We start from the raw sequence: 20,381 nt of genomic DNA on the forward strand, positions 1-20,381 counted from the left end.
TGAGAAGAGAACACATGGTTAGGGTTTCTCAACTCAGGGTCGCGTTCCATTTTACGATGGACATGAAATATCTCGATAAATTAAAATAAATGTAAAAGGGAAAATATTTCTCCATATCCCCTATTTTTAAGTTTTATTTCTTGATAAACTCAGTTTCAAAAGATATATTCTAACCCCCTTGCCACTTTAAACCTATTTTTTAACCTAAAAAAATGTAAGAAAGACATGTTATTTTTAAACCCAATCTTTTCTCTCTCTTCACTTATATACCCTAAATTTATCTCTTTCTCTGTCTTCCTGATTCTCTTTCACTCTCTCTCCTCTCGTGTTTCTCCAAATACCTCTCTCTCCTCCTGATAATTTCTCACCTCCATGAAACCCTTCTCTCTAAAAGTTTAAGAGGATGATTTTTAAAAAAGACATGTCTTTTTAGATTTGTTTGACCTAAAAAAAATCAAGTTTAAATTAGCTTAGGGGTTATAAGAAATAAAATCTACAAGTTTTATACCCCAATATATCTTTTAAAACCTTGGGTCTATTGTGAGATGAAAGCTAAAAATAGGGGGTATAGAGATATTTTCCCAATGCAAAATATCGGCTTCGTGACAGGGATAGTGTTCTTCAAATAACCTTGGATTGGCTTATTCCACCACTTTGGGTGGAATATTGTTATCCATATTTTTTAAAGAAAAATGTGAATTGGCTTTTCTGCGGGCTTACACTGTCCATAAGCTATTGTGCTGCCCAAACGAGAGATAAGATCCTCATACCGTGATAACTTTCTATTAAATATGCTAATCTGGGTACAAACAGACCCTAAACGATCCCTTCCTCCCCCCAACAGCAAGGATACAAGTACTTTTGTTTTTTCTTTTCTTTTCTGTCGATATCAAAACCATGGTTCTTTATTCTCAAAAGCATACAATTTTTTGTAGTTTTGGTGGGGCCCAATCAACACCAATTTTATCAATCTTCTTAGCCCGTCTCATGTGTTTGACAAGTTTTTTCCTTTAAGAATTTGCAAGTCTAAAATTGATAATTCAACTAGGATCAATGGCCTAAGACTGGTTCTTAGTTATCTCCTCACACCATACTCAGTTTTTTAGAGAGAGAATAATACTAGAGAGAAACGAATCAAAAATTAATAAGCATGGGAAGTGAGAGAATCACATGATAGAGAAACAAGTGCGTAAATCCATTAAACCCTTTTTGTCCATTAAATAAACCTTGGGCTGTCATTGACCTTTACTCTCTCTTTTTTTCCATTATTGGAGCAAACCATGTGGTTTTGCAAGTGTTAGTCACCAGATTGATGTCTATAACATTATTCTCACTTAAACTGGCTGATTTTGTGGGGAGGAACAATTGCGAAGCCCACAAAGCAGTTGGTCATTTTTCGTAGCATTCTCAAGAACCACAATACGATAGTTATGTGTAACTTATTGATTTGGGTTCTTTCTTTTCTTTTAACTATTCATCCTTTGATATTTTCTCTCAATTTCTCTCTAAATATAACAGATCTTGTATGTAGAGGATAGTTTTCTCATGTAGGGCTTCTTTGATTTCGCCTCCCTCTCTCCTCTTAATTCACCAGATCCACAATTAAATTTTCTCTCAAATGGCAAACAAAAATTGCGAAAATTCATCGTATATTGATCCACATGAGCTCCCAAATTCTTCAATGTCTTATGCAATTGGACAAAACTCCCCCAAAACTCATTTTACATTGGTCCTCGTAAGCTCCGAAAGCCTTCAATGTCATATTTTCTTCATAATAAAACCATTAAAGCTTGGTTGTAACTTTCAACGGAATTGCATGCCATGAGTGATGATAATCTGATAGCCCATGGTTGTTGCAGGAGAGAGAGAGTCATGGACTTACCATTGATGAGTAAGACAATTTTTTGGTGGAAACAGGGAGGGGTGGGCAAAAAGGTGAAAAAATATTGAACTCCTTGGATCTCTTTGAATCTGTCTATCCATTTCGAAGGAGGGATGTCATCTATAGTAAAGCCTTTTAAGGAATCTCCATAGGTTGGGAGTGGAATATTGGGAAGTCTAAATTCTTTTGTAGGTATGGGATCTGAGTCTGGTTCCATAGGTTCTTCTGGAGGGTCAGCTTCTGGTTGGTTCATCATGTACAGAGGATCAAAAGTTTCAGACAATGTTGTAGGTGTAGAAGTTTCTGATAATGAGTCAGAGGAAGACCGGGTTTCAGAATGAAGGTTTATCTCAGAGGGTTTGGTAAGATTCTTTAAGAAGGTGCTCATATCACCAAGAGGTTCGGGTTCCGGTAGCTGTATGGAACGAGAAGTGGATGAGGCAACTATATCAGAATCAATTTCTGAGGGTTGGAACATCTGGGTTTCTTTTTTGGGAGGCTTATCTATAGGAGATGTCTGGTTTGGTTTTTTGGTTTGGGAAGGACTAGGTTCTGGTCTAGGTTGTGGTTTTCTTAATTGGGGAAAGAACATTTCTTCTGGAAATCTTCTTTCATCTTCATAAGGATTATAGGATCTTAGTCCAAAAGGTCTAGGGTGAATAATTCTAGTAGGGGGATACAAAGTTCTTGTTGGTGGAAAAGGATCTGGGTTTCTCAAGGTTGGATAACTTGGTTGAGGAGAAAAGGTTGGGAAAGGTTGATATGGGGTTTGGTATGGAGATTGATATTGGGATTTCATCCAATAGTCCTTTTCAAGGCTTTGCAATCGTTTCTCCAAAAATGCTTTTTCTTTCCCTTTGACGGACTACAAATAAGATTGTTCATGCATGTCTTTTACACAATACAATATTTGCAAAAGTTCTTCATGTAACAGCTGAATTTTTTCTTTCAAATCGATAATTATGCGTGTCAACCCTTGGGTGTCAGACGAAAAAGTGTTCTGGGTAGTTTCCAACTGGGCTTTCATAGAATTTTGGGTAGTTTCTAGTCGCAGTAATGGCAAATTTTGAAACTTGGAATTCTCAGCTTGCCAGTTTAGGCATGCTTCAGCAGATGAAATCTGTTTAGAAGTACCAGAAGAGTCTCTTGCCGGAGGGGTTTTTATTTTCCAAACATGCTTTTCATTTTCTTGTATTTTTTCGAAATCACGTAGAGGAGGAAAACTATCTGCATAATTTGAACTGGAAGGGTCAAACATTAAACAGCTGTTTTGTACCTTGGAATTGGAATCATCATCTTTATCATCCCATCCAGTGGGAATGATAGGAAAAGATTTTGGGACTAATTTGGGAGACGTACCATAAGTCACATAATAATCTCACTTACCTGAACTTTCTCCTAAGAGATCAACTGTAGGATCTCCATCCTGGTATCTCTGGCGCAAGGATTGTGAAGAAGATTTTTTCTTTGGAGCTTTTTTCTTCTTTTTTATCTCCATTTCATCATCAGTTTGAAGGCAAGAATCACAGTTGCAGCAGTCAAACCAATTATGGCCATCTATGGTTTTCTGTTCATAAACGGGTTGGCCCAGTTTGTTAAAGGCAAGAATTGGAACCTTTTCGAGCATTCCTTGGAAATGAGTTGGAAAAATATCGCTGGTCTGATTTTCTTGACTGGAGGGTACGAAATCAACTTGGACCTGACCATCTGTCAATCTAGTCATTCTAGACTCAGTTTGTAACACTGGTTGATTTTGAGCTTGTAAATTCTCATAGTTTGTAACCCAAGTGAAGGGTATTAATTCAATCAGTTTTTCCCTGGATATTTGTCTGGGGACATAATGGCAAACTGGCTGAGAATTGTTATCAACTTTAATGAACAAAGCAGTGTTTTCTGTTTCAGGGGTCAAAGGTATAACAATATCGAATGCATGGTTTTGTAAAGAGATAGACCATTTGGTAGTGGAGAGTGGCTACTGAAGAGGTCTCATTTGCTTAGTTCCAGTTATTTGTAAGTGGACTTTGATTGTTGAACTCAGATTGAGGTCTTTTATAGGGATATTGAAATTTGGGAAGAAGGTAACAAAGATGGTGCCTGCATTTAAGGTTGTTTGAATGGTGCCTATACAAGCATGTTGGTATTCAAGAAATCTTGTATCTAACAAACCAATTCTTGTTACTGCTTCCATCCCTTTTCTGCCATGAAAGGTTAAAGCCAATTTTATGGCTCCAAAATGGATATGGGTATATCCTTCTTTTAACCATAAAGGGAAAAGATGTTTTGGTAGGTTTATTGTAACATATTGTTCAGACTGGGTGGCTGGGATATGATGTTGATCAAAAGAAGAGGCTTGAACATATTCTTTTGTGGACTCAGGGTTTTTCTTTCCACAAAGTTTCTTAATCCTTTTAGTCCAGTTTAAGCTTGATTTATCATAAACATGATAAGGATTGATCAACTGAGATTGAGTTTCAGAAAATTTCTCAGGACTATAGATAATTTCAAAAAGATGTTCTTGTTTTGAAAACATAGGTTCAGAGGTGGATGAATGAGGAGTATCTAGACTTACTTCTGAAAAAATATCTCCTGCCATGAGTTCGAAAATATCTTGCTTGTTAACTGTAATTTTGGTTTTGGTTTGAAAGGCCAACTTTCTTTTACCCCATGTTAAAGGTATGATCACCGCTTTTAGGCCATTCCTCAGCCTCTCAAAGTTCCTGTTATTAACATGTAACTCAAGAAAGTTTTTAGCAGTGGAATAAAGTAACTGAAATTAACCTTTAAGTTATATTCTGTGTTCTGATACGAGAGATCGTAGACAAGCTACGCAGACATAGAGCATACTAATCTGAATATTTCTTACAGATTAACCAGTTAACATAACAAGATAGAGAATTGAATCTTAACTTGGCTCGGATACCAATTGAAAGACATTCTCAGATGACAGATAAGACAGATACAGAAACGACATTAAAGACCCATACACACATAAAGTAGAACAATACACAATGAAACAAGATATTGAAAGACATAAGATAGATATAAACATCAAACAAAAGATATGCTGAAAGCAAGAACATATGAAGAAAGCAAGCAAGAAAGCAAGCACACAAGAACTACAAGGCTGAGAGGCTCTAGAAGCACTCTGCCTTTTACAAGGCCATATGAGGCTATTTATAAACTCCGGACGTGAAAGCCAGATTTCAAACAAAATTAAAAGCAAACAACTTGGCCAGGACAGCTGGCATCTGGAAACAGTAAAAGATGAATAGTAAAAAGTAAAAGTTTTTCTACAGTAACAGACATGTGGGTCTGACAGAATAGTACACTACAGTGTCTGCTGACAAAATAGTGTTCCACAGTGTATGCCGACAAAATAGTGTTCTGCCGACAAAATAGTGTTCCACAGTGTCTCAGTCTGTATCTGGGTACATGTCATATGGATAACCGTCAGAGTCGTAGCTTCCTGCAGATGGGCTATGAGAAGGTCCACTGTATGAATCATCACTTGAGCTATCTGTTGGTGCATCTTCTGGGGGTGGATGGTCAGCAAGCCAATGGTAAAGTTGGTGAAGTAAAGCTTCTCCTCGAGGAGTTGTGTCATTCCATACTTCTTGTCCTGTATAAACATTCAGAGGAATAATGTCTGGAGAGACTCTATTAATGTAACACATTGTAGCTTTGAGCTCGGACCAAATTTTTGCATTATTAGGCCAGAAATTAAGGAGATCAGAATCATACCATCTAATGCTTTCTATATTGGGATGTTGGGTGATATAGGAATAATCTGGATAAAAAAGCGATTTGAGAGTTTGGTGGAAACTGATAATAACATAAGGTTTCAGAAAGGGTCTGAAAGAATCCATCCAGTGAGTGTAATGGTAATGTTTTAAGAGGAATCTATAAAAATTCAGGGCTCTGGGATTATGGTGCATATAATTATTCCATTGAAGCAAATGGCAGTGTCTTAGGTAGGAAATGAGTTTTCTTACATGGAATATAAAACAAATATGGTGGTTTTGGGTTAAGTACCATAAAAGGCAGATTACTTCTTTAGGCATGTTATAATAATGCCTGGTTTCAAAAAGGCTAAGATAAGGGTAAGATGGATGGCATCGAATTCCATGCATACAATCTCCATGATTTCTTAAGACTATTTCATGCATTTTCTGTTGCATATGGTCACTTCTAGAGGCTAGAGTTTTATCCAGAATCACTTCAAATATTTCATCGGGGAGGTCATGATCTGTGTCATCAATTCTGATAATGGCTCCTGTGAAAGGAATGACTTGGAAATTTAATTTTTCTGAAAATTGATGTCTCGAAAACATATCTGCTAACACATTGTCTTTCCCTAAAATGTGTTTATATTCAAAATCCCATTGAGAGAACCAATTCGACCAACGTAAAAGTTGGGGATTTGGTAATATTTTATTTTTAAACTTCAGCATATGTGGGAAAGCAGATAAGTCCATTTCAACCAGAAAACTGTAACCAATAAGGTGGAATTGGAACTTTTCTATTCCACGTTTTACAGTAAGAATTTCTTAAAAAGTGGAATGGTAGTTCAATTCAGACTGTTTGAATTTTCCACTTTTATAACCACAAATTCTCCTTGTTTTGTCAATTTCTTCAAGAAGAATGCAAGCCCAAAATTCATCCGAGGCGTCTGTTTGCAAAATCTGTTTTCCAGAAGAGGGTATTTTTAATGAAGGCAGATTTTTGGAAAGGGATTTTAGTGCGCGAACACTCTCAGTTTGCTTGTAAGTCCATGGTGGCGCTTTCGTTTTTTTCAGCAAATAAAGAGGGCTGGTATGGAGAGATAATCTTGGAATAAAGGGTGACATATAGTTGACAATACCAAGAAATTGTTGTATTTGTGTAACAGAGGATAAGGTATCAGGAAATTCTGACAAGTGATTGGCAACATGAGGTTGAAGTTTGTACATCCCATTATGAAAATGCATTCCAAGGAAATCAATTTCAGTAGTAGCAAAGACACATTTTTTCTCAGAAAGCATAATGCCAAATTGACAACAGAGAGAGTGGAATTTGTTCAACAAATTGATATGGCTTTGCAAGTTTGGTGAGAATAAGAGAATGTCATCAACACATATCAGAGTTTTTGTTGAAATGGGTTCGAAAATGGTAGTTAAAACCTTTCGAAAATATGTTGGTGCATTTTTCAAACCAAAAGGCATGACAGTCCACTGAAAATGGTAATTTGGTAAACAAAAAGCTGTTTTGTGTCTATCATCTGGATGTATCTCTATTTGCCAAATTCCAGATTTTAAATCAAACTTTGAAAATATATGTGCATGAGAAATTTGAGAAAATAATGCAGTTTGGTTGGGAAAAGGGAATTTATCATTAGCAAGAAAAGAGTTTAAGGGTTGGTAGTTGATTACCAATCTAAGTTTCCCTCTAACTTGTTCTGCTCTTTTATTAACATAAAAAGCTTCACAAGCCCATGGGGAGCTAGTTGGTTCAATTAATCCTTCCTTAACCAAGTCATGTATTTCTTGCTTTGCCTGTTCTAACATTGCAGGAATAAGTCCTCTGTGAGAGGCTTTTGTGGGGTTTATGTCTTCATTCCTTTTGAATGGAAGTTTGACATAGAAGTTTTGGTTTCTCCACAAAGGATTTCTGCATTTTTTCAAGAATTCTGAATGAGAGGTAGCACAACATTCAGAAATAATTTTGTCTTTGACCTGTCCTAAGGTTAAAGGTTGATCTAGACTAGCTATCCATGGGAGTGTGAGGTATTTATAGTGCAGCCCTTTGGAAGTCCAGTGCAATTTGACCTGGTGTTGTACATCAAATCCTATCAGGAGGTCTTTGTTGGGTAAAAATGATCCTAAGAGTTTAAGTTGGATGAAAACTTTTGGGAAAAGTTTTATGAGAAGAGGTTTGCTGATCTGGGTGATGGTAAACGTTTCTCCATTGGCAGCTCTGAAGGACTGGGTGCAGTTTTCCCAAAATTGTTTAGGTAGCAGATCCGGTTTTAATATGCTTGCAGATGCGCCAGTGCCAAAAAAGGCAGGGAGGGTAAGTGGTTTGGAATAGTGTTCATGCAAGAGTTGAACCATGGCTATTAGGGTTGGCTGAGAGAGTGGATAGGAGTCAGCAGGTATTTGGTCAAGAGGTTCAGGGGAATATTCAAGGGGACAAAATACCTCAGGTATGACTGAATTTGAGATTTAATTAAGCTCGAGTCCACTGTATAAGAGATTGAGATCAAAGTCCCATCATTGTGTTCATCATCCAGCGAAAATACCGATTCCAAATCATCATTAACAGATTCGTCATGGATGAGCTTCTTCTTTTTCTATTGGTTGGGACAATTCTTTCAAAATGTCCTTTTTGACCACAAACATAACATCGGTCTCCTTTGGTTCGATGCTTTCGAAATTTGGATCGTCGAAGAAATTTATAAGTTTTGAATTTTTTCTTCTTCTTCTTGTGGTCCATGGTATAGCCACATCTCTGTTTTGCTTTTCTTCCAAGAGAAGGACATGTACAATGCTTCTCAGTATCACATTTAATCTTTAAATACGGCTTGTCACAGGATTTGCCAAGAAGATACTTGTTTTTCTCCATTTGCTTGACAAATTCTACTTGGTTACATAACCGTTCTAAAGCATGTAAAACAAACTGATAAATTTCTCCAAAACTAACTGTTTGAATTGTGCGTCCTTGGTTTTCCATTATCTTGGTGGCTTCTTTGCCCAAAGTAGGAGGAATAGATTCTAAATAATATTGCTTGAGATTAACATCATCGATTCCTCCAATCTTATGGTATCTTTTGTTCCTTTCCAAAAAATGTTTTTCCAGATCATGCCGTTTGAAAGAACAGCATTTAAGTTGGAAAAATTCTTCTCTTGCAATAATTTGTTCATGTCTGACTGTTCCTGTGAATTCAGCAATGAGATAGCTGAAAAAATCAATGATGGATTGACTATTTCTTAATTGAGTTTGTCTGTATTCTCCAAGGCTGACATACCAGTCAAATAGTCTTCCACGAAAATGAACAATGACTTTCGCAATTGTGTTGGTCAAAGTATTTGCAGGATTTAACATTTCAGCATGCATCCATCCTTGGATCTCATTGAATCTGTCTATCCATTTCGAAAGAGGGATGTCATCTATAAAAAAGCCTTTTGAGGAATCTCCATAGGTTGGGAGTGGAATAATGGGAAGTCTAAATTCTTTTGTAGGTATGGGATCTGGGTCTGGTTCCATAGGTTCTTCTAGAGGGTCAGCTTCTGATTGGTTCATCATGTACAGAGGATCAGAGGTATCAGAAGTTTCAGACAAAGTTGTAGGTGTAGAAGTTTCTGATAATGAGTCAGAGGAAGACTGGGTTTCAGAATGAAGGTTTATCTCAGAGGGTTTGGTAAGATTCTTTAAGAAGGTGCTCATATCACCAAGAGGTTCGGGTTCCTGTAGCTGTATGGAACGAGAAGTGGATGAAGCAACTATATCAGAATCAATTTCTGAGGGTTGGAACATCTGGGTTTCTTTTTTGGGAGGCTTATCTGTAGGAGATGTCTGGTTTGGTTTTTTGGTTTGGGAAGGACTAGGTTCTAATCTAGGTTGTGGTTTTCTTAATTGGGGAAAGAACATTTCTTCTGAAAATCTTCTTTCATCTTCATAAGGATTATAGGATCTTAGTCCAAAAGGTCTAGGGTGAATAATTCTAGTAGGGGGATACAAAGTTCTTGTTGGTGGAAAAGGATCTGGGTTTATCAAGGTTGGATAACTTGGTTGAGGAGAAAAGGTTGGGAAAGGTTGATATGGGGTTTTGTATGGAGATTGATATTGGGATTTCATCCAATAGTCCTTTTCAAGGCTTTGCAATTGTTTCTCCAAAAATGCTTTTCTTTCCCTTTGACGGACAACAAATAAGATTGTTCGTGCATGTCTTTCACACAATACAATAATTGCAAAAGTTTTTCATGTAACAGCTGAATTTTTTCTTTCAAATCGATAATTATGCGTGTCAACCCTTGGGTGTGAGACGTAAAAGTGTTCTGGGTAGTTTCCAACTGAGCTTTCATAGAATTTTGGGCAGTTTCTAGTCGCAGTAATGCCAAATTTTGAAACTTAGAATTCTCAGCTTGCCAGTTTAGTCTTGCTTCAGCAGATGAAATCTGTTTAGAAGTATCAGAAGAGTCTCTTGCCGAAGGGGTTTTTATTTTCCAAACATGCTTTTCCTTTTCTTGTATTTTTTCGAAATCACGTAGAGGAGGAAAACTATCTGCATAATTTGAACTGGAAGGGTCAAACATTAAACAGCTGTTTTGTACCTTGGAATTGGAATCATCATCTTTATCATCCCATCCAGTGGGAATGATAGGAAAGATTTTGGGACTAATTTGGGAGACGTACCATAAGTCACATAATAATCTCACTTACCTGAACCTTCTCCTAAGAGATCAACTGTAGGATCTCCATCCTGGTATCTATGGCGCAAGGATTGTGAAGAAGATTTTTTCTTTGGGGCTTTTTTCTTCTTTTTTATCTCCATTTCATCATCAGTTTGAAGGCAAGAATCACAGTTGCAGCAGTCAAACCAATTATGGCCATCTATGGTTTTCTGTTCATAAATGGGTTGGCCCAGTTTGTTAAAGGCAAGAATTGGAACCTTTTCGAGCATTCCTTGGAAATGAGTTGGAAAAATATCTCTGGTCTGATTTTTCTGACTGGAAGGTAGGAAATCAACTTGGACCTGACCATCTGTCAATCTAGTTATGCTAGACTTAGTTTGTAACACAGGTTGGCTTTGAGCTTGTAAATTCTCATAGTTTGTAACCCAAGTGGAGGGTATTAATTCAATCAGTCTTTCCCTGGATATTTGTATGGGGACATAATGGCAAACTGGCTGAGAATTGTTATCAACTTTAATGAACAAAGCAGTGTTTTCTTTTTCAGAGGTCAAAGGTGTAACAATATCGAATGCATGGTGTTGTAAACAATAGACCATTTGGTAGTGGAGAGTGGCTACAGAAGAGGTCTCAATTTGTTTAGTTTCAGTTATCTGTAACTAGACTTTGAATGTTGAACTCAGATTGGGTCTTTTATAAGGATATTGAAATTTGGGAAGAAGGTAACAAAGATGGTGCCTGCATTTAAGGTTGTTTGAATGGTGCATATACAAGCATGTTGGTATTCAAGAAATCTTGTATCTAACAAAGCAATTCTTATTACTGCTTCCATCCCTTTTCTGCCAGGAAAGGTTAAAGCCAATTTTATTGCTCCCAAATGGATATGGGTATATCCTTCTTTTAACCATAAAGGGAAAAGATGTTTTGGTAGGTTTATTGTAACATATTGTTCACACTGGGTGGCTGGGATATGATGTTGATCAAAAGAAGAGGCTTGGACATATTATTTTATGGACTCAGGGTTTTTCTTCCACAAAGTTTTTTAATCCTTTTAGTCCAGTTTAAGCTTGATTTATCATAAACATGATAAGGATTGATCAACTGAGATTGAGTTTTAGAAAATTTCTCAGGAGTATAGGTAATTTCAAAAAGATGTTCTTGTTTTGAAAACATAGGTTCAGAGGTGGATGAACGAGGAGTATCTAGACTTACTTCTGAAGAAATATCTCCTGCCATGAGTTCGAAAATATCTTGCTTGTTAACTGTGATTTTGGTTTTGGTTTGAAAGGCCAACTTTCTTTTACCGCATGTTAAAGGTATGATCTCCGCTTTTAGGCCATTCCTCAGCCTCTCAGAGTTCCTGTTATTAACATGTAACTCAAGAAAGTTTTTAGCAGTGGATTAAAGCCATTGAAATTAACCTTTAAGTTATATTCTGTGTTCTGATACGAGAGATCGTAGACCAGCTACGCAGACGTAGAGCATACTAATCTGAATATTTCTTACAGATTAACCAGTTAACATAACAAGATAGAGAATTGAATCTTAACATGGCTCTGATACCAATTGAAATCCAACTTTCTTTTACCCCATGTTAAAGGTATGATCTCCGCTTTTAGGCCATTCCTCAGCCTCTCAGAGTTCCTGTTATTAGCATGTAACTCAAGAAAGTTTTAGCAGTGGAATAATATCACTGAAATTAACCTTTAAGTTATATTCTGTGTTCTGATACGAGAGATCGTAGACCAGCTATGCAGACGTAGAGCATACTAATCTGAATATTTCTTGCAGATTAACCAGTTAACATAACAAGATAGAGAATTGAATTTTAACATGGCTCTGATACCAATCTCAATTGATCAATCCTTATCATGTTTATGATAAATCAAGCTTAAACTGGACTAAAAGGATTAAGAAACTTTGTGGAAAGATAAACCCTGAGTTCATAAAAGAATATGTCCAAGCCTCTTCTTTTAATCAACATCATATCCCAGCCACGCAGTCTGAACAATATGTTACAATAAACCTACCAAAACATCTTTTCCCTTTATGGTTAAAAGAAGGATATACCCATATCCATTTTGGAGCCATAAAATTGGCTTTAACCTTTCATGGCAGAAAAAGGATGGAAGCAGTAATAAGAATTACTTTGTTAGATACAAGATTTCTTGAATACCAACATGCTTGTATAGGCACCATTCAAACAACCTTAAATGCAGGCACCATCTTTGTTACCTTCTTCCTAAATTTCAATATCCCTATAAAAGACCCCAATCTGAGTTCAGCATTCAAAGTCCGGTTACAAATAACTGGAACTAAACAAATGAGACCTCTTCTGTAGCCACTCTCCACTACCAAATGGTCTATCGTTTACAAAACCATGCATTCGATATTGTTACACCTTTGACCTCTGAAACAGAAAACACTGCTTTGTTCATTAAAGTTGATAACAATTCTCAGCAAGTTTGCCATTATGTCCCCAAACAAATATCCAAGGAAAGACTGGTTGAATTAATACCCTTCACTTGGGTTACAAACTATGAGAATTTACAAGCTCAAAGCCAACCAGTGTTACAAACTTAGTCTAGAATGACCAGATTGACAAATGGTCAGGTCCAAGTTGATTTCCTACCCTCCAGTCAGGAAAATCAGACCAGAGATATTTTTCCAACTCATTTCCAAGGAATGCCCGAAAAGGCTCCAATTCTTGCCTTTAACAAACTGGGCCAACCCGTTTATGAACAGAAAACCATAGATGGCCATAATTGGTTTGACTGCTGCAACTGTGATTCTTGCCTTCAAACTGATTATGAAATGGAGATAAAAAAGAAGAAAAAAGCACCAAAGAAAAAATCTTCTTCACAATCCTTGCACCAGAAATACCAGGATGGAGATCCTACAGTTGATCTCTTAAGAGAAAGTTCAGGTAAGTGGGATTATTATGTGACTTATGGTACTTCTCACAAATTAGTCCCAAAATCTTCTCCTATCATTCCCACTGGATGAGATGATAAAGATGATGATTCCAATTCCAAGGTACAAAACAACTGTTTAATGTTTGACCCTTCCAGTTCAAATTATGCAGATAGTTTTCCTCCACTACGTGATTTCGAAAAAATACAAGAAAATGAAAAGCATGTTTTAGAAACTTCTACACCTACAACATTGTCCGAAACTTCTGATACTTCTGATCCTCTGTACATGATGAACCAACCAGAAGCTGACCCTCCAGAAGAACCTATAGAACCAGACCCAGATCCCATACCTACAGAAGAATTTAGACTTCCCAATATTCCACTCCCAACCTATGGAGATTCCTCAAAAGGCTTTACTATAGATGACATCCCTCCTTCGAAATGGATAGACAGATTCAAAGAGATCCAAGGATGGATGCATGCTGAAATGTTAAATCCTGCAAATACTTTGACCAACACAATTGCGAAAGTCATTGTTCGTTTTCGTGGAAGACTATTTGACTGGTATGTCAGCCTTGGAGAATACAGGCAAACTCAATTAAGAAATAGTCAATCCATCATTGAATTTTTCAGCTATCTCGTTGCTGAATTCACAAGAACAGTCAGACATGAACAAATTACTGCAAGAGAAGAATTTTTCAAACTTAAATGTTGTTCTTTCAAACGGCATGATCTGGAAAAACATTTTATGGAAATGAACAAAAGATACAATAAGATTGGAGGAATCGATGATGTTAATCTCAAGCAATATTATTTAGAATCTATCCCTCCTACTTTGGGCAAAGAAGCCACCAAGACAATGGAAAACCAAGGACTCACAATTCAAACTGTTAGTTTTGGAGAAATTTATCAGTTTGTTTTACATGCTTTAGAACGGTTATGTAACCAAGTAGAATTTGTCAAGTAAATGGAGAAAAACAAGTATCTTCTTGGCAAATCATGTGACAAGCAGTATTTAAAGATTAAATGTGACACTGAGAAGCATTGTACATGTCCTTCTCTTAGAAGAAAAGCAAAACAGAGATATGGCCATACCATGGAACACAAGAAAAAGAAGAAAAAATTCAAAACTTATAAATTTCTTCGACGATCCAAATTCCGAAAGCATCGAACCAAAGGAGACCGATGTTATGTTTGCGGTCAAAAAGGACATTTTGCAAAGGATTGTCCCAACCAACAGAAAAAGAAGAAGCTCATCCATCTTCTTTCACAGGTACTTGACGAATCTGTTAATGATGATTTGGAATCGGTATTTTCGCTGGATGATGAACACAATGATGAGACTTTGATCTCAATCTCCTATACAGTGGACTCTGAGCTTAATGAAAACTCAAATTTAATCATACCTGAGGTATTTTGTCCCCATGAATATTCCCCTGAACCTCTTGACCAAATATCTGCTGACTCCTATCCACTCTCTCAGCCAACCCCAATAGCCATGGTTCAACTCTTGCATGAACACTATTCCAAACCACTTACCATCCCTGCCTTTTTTGACACTGGCGCATCTGCAAGCATATTAAAACCGGATCTGCTACCTAAACAATTCTGGGAAAACTGCACCCAGTCCTTCAGAGCTGCCAATGGAGAAAAGTTTACCATCACCCAGATTAGCAAACCTCTTCTCATAAAACTTTTCCCAAAAGTTGTCATCCAACATAGACTCTTAGGATCATTTTTACCCAACAAAGACCTCCTGATAGGATTTGATGTACTACACCAGGTCAAATTGCACTGGACTTCCAAAGGACTGCACTATAGAAACCTCACACTCTCATGGATAGCTAGTCTAGATCAACCTTTAACCTTAGGACAGGTCAAAGACAAAATTATTTCTGAATGTTGTGCTACCTCTCATTTAGAATTCTTGAAAAAATGCACAAATCCTTTGTGGAGAAACCAAAACTTCTATGTCAAACTTCCATTCAAAAGGAATGAAGACATAAACCCCACAAAAGCCTCTCACAGAGGACTTAATCCTGCAATGTTAGAACAGGCAAAGCAAGAAATACATGACTTGGTTAAGGAAGGATTAATTGAACCAACTACCTCCCCATGGGCTTGTGAAGCTTTTTATGTCAATAAAAGAGTAGAACAAGTTAGAGGGAAACTTAGATTGGTAATCAACTACCAACCCTTAAACTCTTTTCTTGCTAATGATAAATTCCCTTTTCCCAACCAAACTGCATTATTTTCTCAAATTTCTCATGCACATATATTTTCAAAGTTTGATTTAAAATCTGGATTTTGGCAAATAGGGATACGTCCAGATGACAGACACAAAACAGCTTTTTGTTTACCAAATTACCATTTTCAGTGGATTGTCATGCCTTTTGGTTTGAAAAATGCACCAACATATTTTCAAAAGGTTTTAACTACCATTTTCGAACCCATCTCAACACAAACTCTGATATATGTTGATGACATTCTCTTATTCTCTCCAAACTTACAAAGCCATATCAATTTGTTGAACAAATTCCACTCTCTCTGTTGTCAATTTGGCATTATGCTTTTTGAGAAAAAATGTGTCTTTGCTACTACTGAAATTGATTTCCTTGGAATGCATTTTCATAATGGGATGTACAAACTTCAACCTCATGTTGCCAATCACTTGTCAGAATTTCCTGATACCTTATCCTCTGTTAAACAAATACAGCAATTTCTTGGTATTGTCAACTATATGTTACCCTTTATTCCAAGATTATCTCTCCATACCAGCCCTCTTTATTTGCTGTTAAAAAAGAAAGCGCCACCATGGACTTACAAGCAAACTGAGAGTGTTTGCGCACTAAAATCTCTTTCCAAAAATCTGCCTTCATTAAAAATACCCTCTTCTGGAAAACAGATTTTGCAAACAGACACCTCGGATGAATTTTGGGCTTGCATTCTTCTTGAAGAAATTGACAAAACAAGGAGAATTTGTGGTTATAAAAGTGGAAAATTCAAACAGTCTGAATTACACTACCATTCCACTTTTAAAGAAATTCTTGTTGTAAAACATGGAATAGAAAAGTTCCAATTCCACCTTATTGGTTACAGTTTTCTGGTTGAAATGGACTTATCTGCTTTCCACATATGCTGAAGTTTAAAAATAAAATATTACCAAATCCCCAACTTCTACGTTGGTCGAATTGGTTCTCTCAATGGGATTTTGAATATAAACACATTTCAGGGAAAAACAATGTGTTAGCAGATATGTTTTCGAGACATCAATTTTCAGAAAAATTAAATTTCCAAGTCATTCCTTTCATAGGAGCCATTATCAGAATAGATGACACAGATCATGACCTCCTCGATGAAATATATGAAGTGATTCTGGATAAAACTCTAGCCTCTAGAAGTGACCATATGCAACAGAAAATGCATGAAGTAGTCTTAAGAAATCATGGAGATTGTATACATGGAATTCGATGCCATCCATCTTACCCTTATCTTAGCCTTTTTGAAACCAGGCATTATTATAACATGCCTAAAGAAGTAATCTGCCTCTTATGGTGTTTAACCCAAAACCACCATATTTGTTTTATATTCCATGTAAGAAAACTCATTTCCTACCTAAGACACTGCCATTTTCTTCAATGGAATAATTATATGTACCATAATCCTAGAGCCCTGAATTTTTATAGATTCCTCTTAAAACATTACCATTACACTCACTGGATGGATTCTTTCAGACCCTTTCTGAAACCTTATGTTATTATCAGTTTCCACCAAACTCTCAAACCGCTTCTTTATCCAGATTATACCTATATCACCCAACATCCCATTATAGAAACCATTAGATGGTATGATTCTGATCTCCTTAATTTCTGGCCTAATAATGCAGAAATTTGGTCCGAGCTCAAAGCTACAATGTGTTACATTAACAGAGTCTCTTCAGACATTATTTCCTTGAATGTTTATACAGGACAAGAAGTATGGAATGACACAACTCCTCGAGGTGCAGCTTTACTTCACCAACTTTACCATTGGCTTGCTGACCATCCACCCCCAGAAGATGCACCAACAGATAGCTCAAGTGATGATTCATACAGTGGACCTTCTCCTAGCCCATCTGCAGGAAGCTACGACTCAGACGGTTATCTATACGACATGTATCCAGATACAGACTGAGACACTGTGGAACACTATTTTGTCGGCAGAACACTATTTTGTCGGCAGACACTGTGGAACACTATTTTGTCGACAGACACTGTGGAGTACTATTCTGTCAGACCTACCAGTCTGTTACTGCAGAAAGACTTTTACTTTTTACTGTTCATCTTTTACTGTTTCCAGATGCCAGCTGTCCTGGCCAAGTTGTTTGCTTTTAATTTTGTTTGAAATCCAGCTTTCACGTCCGGAGTCTATAAATAGCCTCATATGGCCTTGTAAAAGGCAGAGTGCATCTAGAGTCTCTCAGCCTTGTAGTTCTTGTGTGCTTGCTTTCTTGCTTGCTTTCTTCATATGTTCTTGCTTTCAGCATATCTTCCGTTTGATGTTTATATCTATCTTATGTCTTTTAATATCTTGTTTCATTGTGTCTTGTTCTACTCTATGTATGTATGTGGCTTTAATGTCATTTCTGTATCTGTCTTATCTGTCTTCTGAGAATAGGAGAAGATTTTGGGACTAATTTGAGAGAAGTACCATAAGTCACATAATAATCCCACTTACCTGAACTTTCTCTTAAGAGATCAACTGTAGGATCTCCATCCTGGTATCTCTGGTGCAAGGATTGTGAAGAAGATTTTTTCTTTGGTGCTTTTTTCTTCTTTTTTATCTCCATTTCATCATCAGTTTGAAGGCAAGAATCACAGTTGCAGCAGTCAAACCAATTATGGCCATCTATGGTTTTCTGTTCATAAACGGGTTGGCCCAGTTTGTTAAAGGCAAGAATTGGAACCTTTTCGAGCATTCATTGGAAATGAGTTGGAAACATATCTCTGGTCTGATTTTCCTGACTGAAGGGTAGGAAATCAACTTGGACCTGACCATCTGTCAATCTAGTCATTCTGGACTCAGTTTGTAACACTGGTTAGCTTTGAGCTTGTAAATTCTCATAGTTTGTAACCCAAGTGGAGGGTATTAATTCAATCAGTCTTTCCCTGGATATTTGTCTGGGGACATAATGGCAAACTGGCTGAGAATTGTTATCAACTTTAATGAACAAAGCAGTGTTTTCTGTTTCAGGGGTCAAAGGTGTAACAATATCGAATGCATGGTTTTGTAGACGATAGACCATTTGGTAGTGGAGAGTGGCTACAGAAGAGGTCTCAATTTGTTTAGTTCCAGTTATTTGTAACTGGACTTTGAATGTTGAACTCAGATTGGGGTCTTATATAAGGATATTGAAATTTGGGAAGAAGGTAACAAAGATGGTGTTTGCATTTAAGGTTGTTTGAATGGTGCCTATACAAGCATGTTGGTATTCAAGAAATCTTGTAGCTAACAAAGCAATTCTTGTTACTGCTTCCATCCCTTTTCTGCCAGGAAAGGTTAAAGCCAATTTTATTGCTCCCAAATGGATATGGGTATATCCTTCTTTTAACCATAAAGGGAAAAGATGTTTTGGTAGGTTTATTGTAACATATTGTTCAGACTGGGTTGCTGGGATATGATGTTGATCAAAAGAAGAGGCTTGGACATATTATTTTATGGACTCAGGGTTTTTCTTCCACAAAGTTTTTTAATCCTTTTAGTCCAGTTTAAGCTTGATTTATCATAAACATGATAAGGATTGATCAACTGAGATTGAGTTTTAGAAAATTTCTCAGGAGTATAGGTAATTTCAAAAAGATGTTCTTGTTTTGAAAACATAGGTTCAGAGGTGGATGAACGAGGAGTATCTAGACTTACTTCTGAAGAAATATCTCCTGCCATGAGTTCGAAAATATCTTGCTTGTTAACTGTGATTTTGGTTTTGGTTTGAAAGGCCAACTTTCTTTTACCGCATGTTAAAGGTATGATCTCCGCTTTTAGGCCATTCCTCAGCCTCTCAGAGTTCCTGTTATTAACATGTAACTCAAGAAAGTTTTTAGCAGTGGAATAAAGCCACTGAAATTAACCTTTAAGTTATATTCTGTGTTCTGATACGAGAGATCGTAGACCAGCTACGTAGACGTAGAGCATACTAATCTGAATATTTCTTACAGATTAACCAGTTAACATAACAAGATAGAGAATTGAATCTTAACATGGCTCTGATACCAATTGAAAGACATTCTCAAAAGACAGATAAGACAGATACAGAAACGACATTAAAGCAGTATCAGGTTTGACAGTTCACGTCAAATTTAGCTAAAATGATTGCTTGTGTACGAGAAGGGTATTTTCGTCTAAAAAAAATAAACTTTTTTACTTGGAATTATTTGCTAGAAAAGTGTATTTTGGGAAAAAAGAAGTGAAAAAATGTTTGATTGGGGGTAACTTGCATAAAAAGTCTAGTTCTGGCGTTTATTTGTAATTTTCCAAAAAAAAAAAATAGAATATGAGTTTCTACATATTTAAATCTAATATTTTAAATTCCAGGACAGTGCGGTGTATAGTCTAACCCACATATCCATGTCAGCAATTGGCAATCCAGATCGGTTCAAGTCGGCCTAAATTGGAGATCTAGAAAATATTAAAACATAAAAATTACAATAAAGGTTTATAGGGTGGGGATTTGTGAAGGACATAAAAAAAAATACATTAGACAACCTTAAAAATATATATATGGAAGGGGGGTTTTTAATGGTGGAATCTGGTTGGGATAGTACCTTCCCAAAACCGGTTATGTTCTGGCTAATTCCTACGAATTGACGATTTTCGATCTAAATCGTCGGGTTTTAAAATACTACTTAGATCTGATTGTCAAAATATTAGACGATCTCGGTCCAATATCATAATTAATATTATATGGACCCCGCTTTTATGCGGCCAAGCCGCATATGTAGAAATGCAGGCCTCTTAATTAATCTATTTTTTAGATGGATTTTAAGACTTAATTTTTAAAAACATGTAATATCTAACATGGAGATCATGAATATGAAAAAATAAATATATTTTAAAAACTAGAATTAATAATTCTAATAAGAAAATATTTGGATCGTTAGTTTTCATTATTTTTAGATGGAACACCTGCTTGCATCCATCTTTAAGATGGATGCTTTATAC

Source organism: Amborella trichopoda, chromosome 1, assembly GCF_054954075.1.
Source record: "Amborella trichopoda isolate Santa Cruz 75 chromosome 1, AtrichopodaSantaCruz75HAP2 v2.0, whole genome shotgun sequence".
Lineage (NCBI taxonomy): Eukaryota > Viridiplantae > Streptophyta > Magnoliopsida > Amborellales > Amborellaceae > Amborella > Amborella trichopoda.